At 43.3% G+C, this 6,000-nt stretch overlaps 1 protein-coding gene across 2 annotated transcripts in view; it reads right to left on the minus strand.

Moving 5' to 3' along the window:
- Nucleotides 1–5,790, minus strand: part of TNRC6B (trinucleotide repeat containing adaptor 6B) — a 67,282-nt gene extending 61,492 nt beyond the window's left edge. The window contains exon 1 of one of the 2 annotated variants that reach the window (XM_032346202.1): nucleotides 5,331–5,790. The gene's annotated coding sequence lies outside the window, so the exon portion shown is untranslated. Of the gene's footprint in view, nucleotides 1–289; nucleotides 636–5,330 lie in introns of those variants that run through there. The other variant, XM_032346201.1, reaches the window with a different exon arrangement.
- Between the last annotated feature and the right edge of the window lie 210 nt (nucleotides 5,791–6,000).

Below are 6,000 nucleotides of genomic sequence, written 5' to 3' on the forward strand. Positions count from 1 at the left end.
CGGGCTCCCTGCTCAGCGGGAAGCCTGCTTCTCCCTCTCCTACTCCCCCTGCTTGTCTCTCTTGCTGTCCCTCTCTCTCTGTGTCAACAAATAAAGTCTAAAAAAAAAAAAAAAAAAGAATTTAATGTTTTATCTTACTTTTAAAAATGGCAAACAGGAAGTCTGGAATGTGCAGGGTGACTGAAAATATACCCTTTGGTTTTCCCCTCAACCCTACAGAGGATGTTCTTTGGCACCTCTCTTGCTTCATCCTACCGACAGGCTCCCCCCTCCTTCCAAGAAAATCTACCTGGCAAACAGAGGCTGGCAATGTTACGGAAACAACCACTGAGCCAGGTAAGTCAGATGATTCTGAGGCCCAAATCCCTGACCTCCAGAGGCATGTCTGGGCCAGCTCTGGTGGCTGTACTGCTCCGACTGCTGAAAGGATGCTGGGCCAGCATGCTGCTCGTTGAACTGGCTCCTTTATGGAGAGAGAGAGATCATCAGAAGTCAGGGGGCCCAATCTACTCCCACTGGGCACTGGTGAGCACTGTGAGTAACAAAAACAAATAGGAGCCTGAAGTCACTTCAAGGCAATCCCTGGTCTAATCTTAGCCAATCATGAGGCAGTCCTGGGCCTCCCAGTAAGGAAGGGAGGTCAGAGAATCCACAACCTATGAGAAGAATAAAGCTATTTCTTTTTTTTTTTTTTTTTAAAGATTTATTTATTTATTTGACAGAGAGAGATTACAAGTAGGCAGAGAGGCAGGCAGAGAGAGAGGAGGAAGCAGGCTCCCTGCTGAGCAGAGAGCCCGATGCGGGGCTCGATCCCAGGACCCTGAGATCATGACCTGAGCCGAAGGCAGCGGCTTAACCCACTGAGCCACCCAGGCGCCCGAATAAAGCTATTTCTTGAGAAAATAAGTTGGTCGTTGCCAGATATTATCAATATAGTAGGTTCTGCATGACCTATAACAGCCAATAGATAAAAATAACTGATAAATGAATGAAGATGAATTATTCAGTGATTCATTTTCTATCTGTGCCTGTAAGATTCTCATAGCAGATGAGATTCTCATAGCAGATGGCATTCCCAGTCCCCTCTCTTCTTATTATGACAATAAACAAGAAGTTGGCAAGGGCTGGCAGGAGTCTTCCCGATTGTTGTTGTTGTTGTTAAGATATTTATTTATCTGACAAAGAGAGGGGGCAGGGAGAGCACGCACACAAGCAGGGAGAGTGGCGGGCAGAGGGAGAAGCAGATCTCCCCCTGAGCAGGGAGCCTGATGCAGGCTTGATCCCAGCGTCCTGGGATCATAACCTGAGCCCAAGGTAGACACTTAAATGACTGAGCCACCCAGGACCCCATGAGTTGTGTCTTTAAAAAAACAAAACAAAAAAACCCCAAAAAACTGAACATGAAGATGAGGTCTAAACTCTGCCCACATTTAAGTTACTTGAGTACAAGTTTCCCCATACTTGGACTTTAACATTTACGTCCAAGTGTTTCCCAAATCACTACCATCTAACTCAGATCTCTTTCAGCTTTCTTCCTTTTAGCCAGCGCCCCATTATTTCTTAGCTCAAGGAACAGAGTCATCACCTAACCACCCGCTCAAGTAGGAAACCTGGAAGGTGTCCTAGACTTTGTTCTTCCCCGCACATGGCTATCTGCTCATCATTACATCCCAATGAACCAAAGCATCTCTGATGCCTTCCTTCCTCCTCTACCCCTGTTCCTAACCAGGTTCAAGTCCTCACTGCCTCCTCCCTGGACTATTCTATGCCCACCAGCTGAGCCATAGGTCTTATACCAGCATTCACTCACTCTCTAGAGGCAGTCAATTCCATCTCTGAACAAACGCTCCCACCAGTGTGAGAATACACAGGTGTTTCTACCAGGTGCGATGCACACTGCAATTAGTTTAGTTTGTAAATTAGCTACCTGGGGGGAACCCACCTCAAATCTTAATAAATGAGAGTAGACTCAAGGTTATCCCAACCACCAACACACATTTACTAAATATGCCTTCTAGGGCAGACTCAGCAGAGAGACTTGTGGCCAGTGTACCACAATGGTCCATCACCCCAAGTATGCTGATGGGAAGGTGCTGTCCCTCAGCTGTGTTCATGTGGGGTAAAGGTTATGACCTGCTGCTGTGCAGGACACAAGCAGGACTAGAAAGACTGTCTAAAAATTTCAACTTATATTGAGCTGGAAGCTTTTCCCTGTTGCTTTGACTCTCACTATCAGTACTTGGCTGTAAGAATAGGCTGCACTGAACAAAACACCTGACAGACATTTACCAAGAGACTACTAAGTGTCAGGCACCAGGACCCTTCAAATCTCTGAAGACCGTTACCTGAGCTTCCTCAGGCGGTAAGCCTTCCACGGAGGGTTAAGCATCTCCATGTGTATAACCCTCCCCAAGGCAACACAGGCTCAAATCGCTGACCAATCTGATTCAAACCCCACAGGCTCTAAACAAGTTGATTTCTGTCTCTTTACACAGTGTGGTGCCTGTTATAGGAATTGCAAATCCCTTCCTAGATACTGTATTTCTATGAACAGCACTTAAGGTCACGTCAGTCATCTTTTCTTCAAGATTTTATTTACTCTAGAGAGAGCTGGAGCACACACACAAGCGGGGCCAGGGACAGAGAGAGAACCTCGCGCAGACTGCGCTGAGCACGGAGCGGGATATGGGACTGGGTCTCACGATCCTAAGACCACGACCCAGTCAAGCCAAGAGAAGAGGCTTAACCGATTAAGCCACCCGGATGCCCCAGGTCATGTTAGTTTTTATAAATCAATCATTTCATACTGATAACTATACCATTAAGCCAACCAGGATCCTAACATCTTTTTAACAAGGAAAAACTGCTATGTCCAAACTCCTCCATTGCACAGTCTTTCTAGTCCTGATATTTTTTTAAGTAGGCTCCAGGCCCAGTATGGAGCCCAATGCAGGGTTTGAAGTTTGAAGACCCTGAGATTCAGATCTGAGCTGAGATCAGGAGTCAGATGCTTAACTGACCCAGGCACCCCTTTTAGTCCTAACCTTACCCTTCATCCCTGTTGTATCTGGTCTATTACATCAATCCCACAGACCCCTTCGATTCTAAGTCCAATATCCAACGAAGTGGGACATCAGCTTCTACTTTAAGTGCTTCGTACTGTCTGCTACTGGACAGCAAGGCCCTCCTCTAGGCCATGTCTTCACATAACCTTCACTTGAAATCTTATTCTATTCTCCAGAATTTTCTTTTTATAAAATAATGGAAGATAAAGACAGAACATATAATGAATCTTTTTTTTTTTCCCTGAAATATGGACAAATCTTACTTTAGTCCTCTGTACAACCAGAGACTTGGCACCAACAGTCTTTTTTCTCGTAGGGTCTACTGGGAAAAGAGGGGCAGATTCAGAGTTATGGGGAGACTGCCTAAGAAAGGCACCATCTTTGGGAAGAGGAACAGGACCCAGAAACATCAGCTAAGGGAGAGAAGAAAGGATTTAGAATGCCCAGACAGGCTTTTGGGAACAAAGATAAAAATGTGGCTGTAAAGTGGGGCAAAAACCCAGAAAGATCAGGCCCAGTGCTAGGACCTGTCTTCATATAACCTCCACTTGAACTCCTGTTGTATTCTCTCCAGAATTCTCATTTTTCCTCTCCCTCTACTTATGGCCTAACATACCCCAGAGATAATTTTTATTTTTACTTCTATTTTCTCCTTGGTTCTACTAAATAAATTCCTGAGGAGATCTGAAACAGGCTTTCGGCTCACTTAGGGATTAACTTCTGATGGGGGATGGGGTAGAAAAAGTATGGAAACTGTGAGGCTATAATCCATTTTATGGGAGGTGAGAGAAAAATCCTAATTGGAAAGAAAATTCAATAGTAAGTAGGAAAGGAAGTTTGATTTTTAAGATTTTGGCAGAGGGAAGAGGAATGTGTTTCTGAGAACAGACCCAGCACATACACAAAAAATCCAAGAATGCCTTAATGGATTTTCGATTTTCCAATAGAAACACCACTTACCATACAGAGCAGCTTGTTTCCATAGCTCAGTTAGTACTTGGCGTCATGAATGTTAGAGTTGTGGCCAAGCCCAGGAACCTAACCACCATGTTTCAACAACCACAGAGCCTGGATTTTCCAGGAAAATGCCAATACTCTCATCTGTTGTCTTGATAATCATCAGAAAGTCCTATAAACATAAATACTATGTGCCCAAATTCTTTCCTAGATAGTATGTTGGTTTAGAAAATATGGACTCTGTACTACTACCAATAACTCTATTTTTATGGTTAAGTATAATTTCTATTTCAAACATATCATTTATAAAGATACTTCCACATAAAGCCCACTTCTGTGTTGGGTACTGGCTAAAAGTACAAGAGGAAAACACTATTCTAACAAATTAAGACAATCATAACTAATAAATGTTCTTACCAGTTTATTTTATAAATCACTACAAGGCCCCAGACTATATTCTCCCTTGAAATGCATTTTGATTAGAAATACATTACAGTAATGTCTAGTCATATGAGAATTTGTTCTCCAGAACTAAGTTTCCTTAAAAACTAGCACTGTCTTGGGGCGCCTGGGTGGCTTAGTGGGTTGAAGCCTCTGCCTTCAGCTCAGGTCATAATCCCAGGGTCTTGGGATCAAGCCCCGCATTGGGCTCTCTGCTCGGCAGGGAGCCTGCTTCCTCCTCTCTCTCTGCCTGCCTCTCTGCCTACTTGTGATCTCTCTATCAAATAAATAAAAAATCTAAAAAAAAAAAACCCCAAAACCCCAAAACTAGCACCGTCTTTATTAGTTTTCCATCACTGTTGGACATGCTTTGGCATAGCAGTCAACAAAAGAAAACAAAACCAAAAAGAAAACAATCATTAGAGGGCCTCCCATCACATCTTGGCCTATCCGTTCACATCTTGGCCTATCCATACCCGGACCTTCTTCCAAGTTATCACAGTCCTAATGTGATTCCTTCCATCCAAGGCAGTGGTTCTCAACCTGGGGTATGTATTGGGGTCACCTATAGAGCTTCTGCTAGGTCTGTGGCCTGAGACCATAAAGGTTTAGGAGGAGGTCCACACTTGTGTATTTGGCAAGTCTATGCAAATGATGTCAATGCATATCCTAGCTGAGAACCACATATTTCAGTGGGCAAGGACAGGAGTCAGAACACTGGTCTCAAGGAATGAGGTCTACCGTTCTGCAGGGGAACCAACCAAAAGTGCAACCATCATCAGACTGCATAATCCAACCTGCACCAGATTATGCACAAAACTGCATAATCCAAATGAACAGAAGAGAGAGAGATCTGAAAGCACAGACCATTAGGTTGGGGATGGCCTGAAGAACATCTGCTTCTGTTTACGACACATCACTAGTCTGTAACAGAGTTAAAATGTATTATTTTTTGAAAAAGCACATTCCAGGCTCTAGCTCAGAGGACCACCTGACCATCCCAGACATTTAACGCGCCCTTTCAGACACAATGCATGGCATGCATCAAGATGTTTAGCAATCCTCTGCAGTTCCCATCTATAAATGAGCGGCTAGAGTTTTCTTTTTCTTACTGTTTTGAAAAGGTTCAGTTCAAAATCATGACCCATATACTTTCAAAACAAGGTATTACTTCTTCTAATCTCCTTTGCCTTCTAAAAAATTTAAGGCCAACTAGAAACACTACTACAAATACTTTTAATTTGTCATTACTGCTCTTCAGTGGTTGTAAACAACCAACTTAATTACCTTGCACCCACTCTCACTAACCAAGTGGATTGGAGGCTGAGTCAGCAAGGGTGTAAAAATCTAAACACAGAAGGTTCCAAGGACTGAAAAAAGAAAAAAAAAATCTTACCTTTGGTTTTTTGTTCCGTGACCTGAAAAATAAATTAACAGACAAAAGTGAATGAGATATGTTTTCTAGTTCCCTATTATAGGACTACTGTAATTCTAATGACTTAAGGAATTCAGGCTATCAGACATGCAGACATGTCTG

This window comes from Mustela erminea, chromosome 6, assembly GCF_009829155.1.
Source record: "Mustela erminea isolate mMusErm1 chromosome 6, mMusErm1.Pri, whole genome shotgun sequence".
In the NCBI taxonomy this organism is placed as follows: Eukaryota; Metazoa; Chordata; class Mammalia; order Carnivora; family Mustelidae; genus Mustela; species Mustela erminea.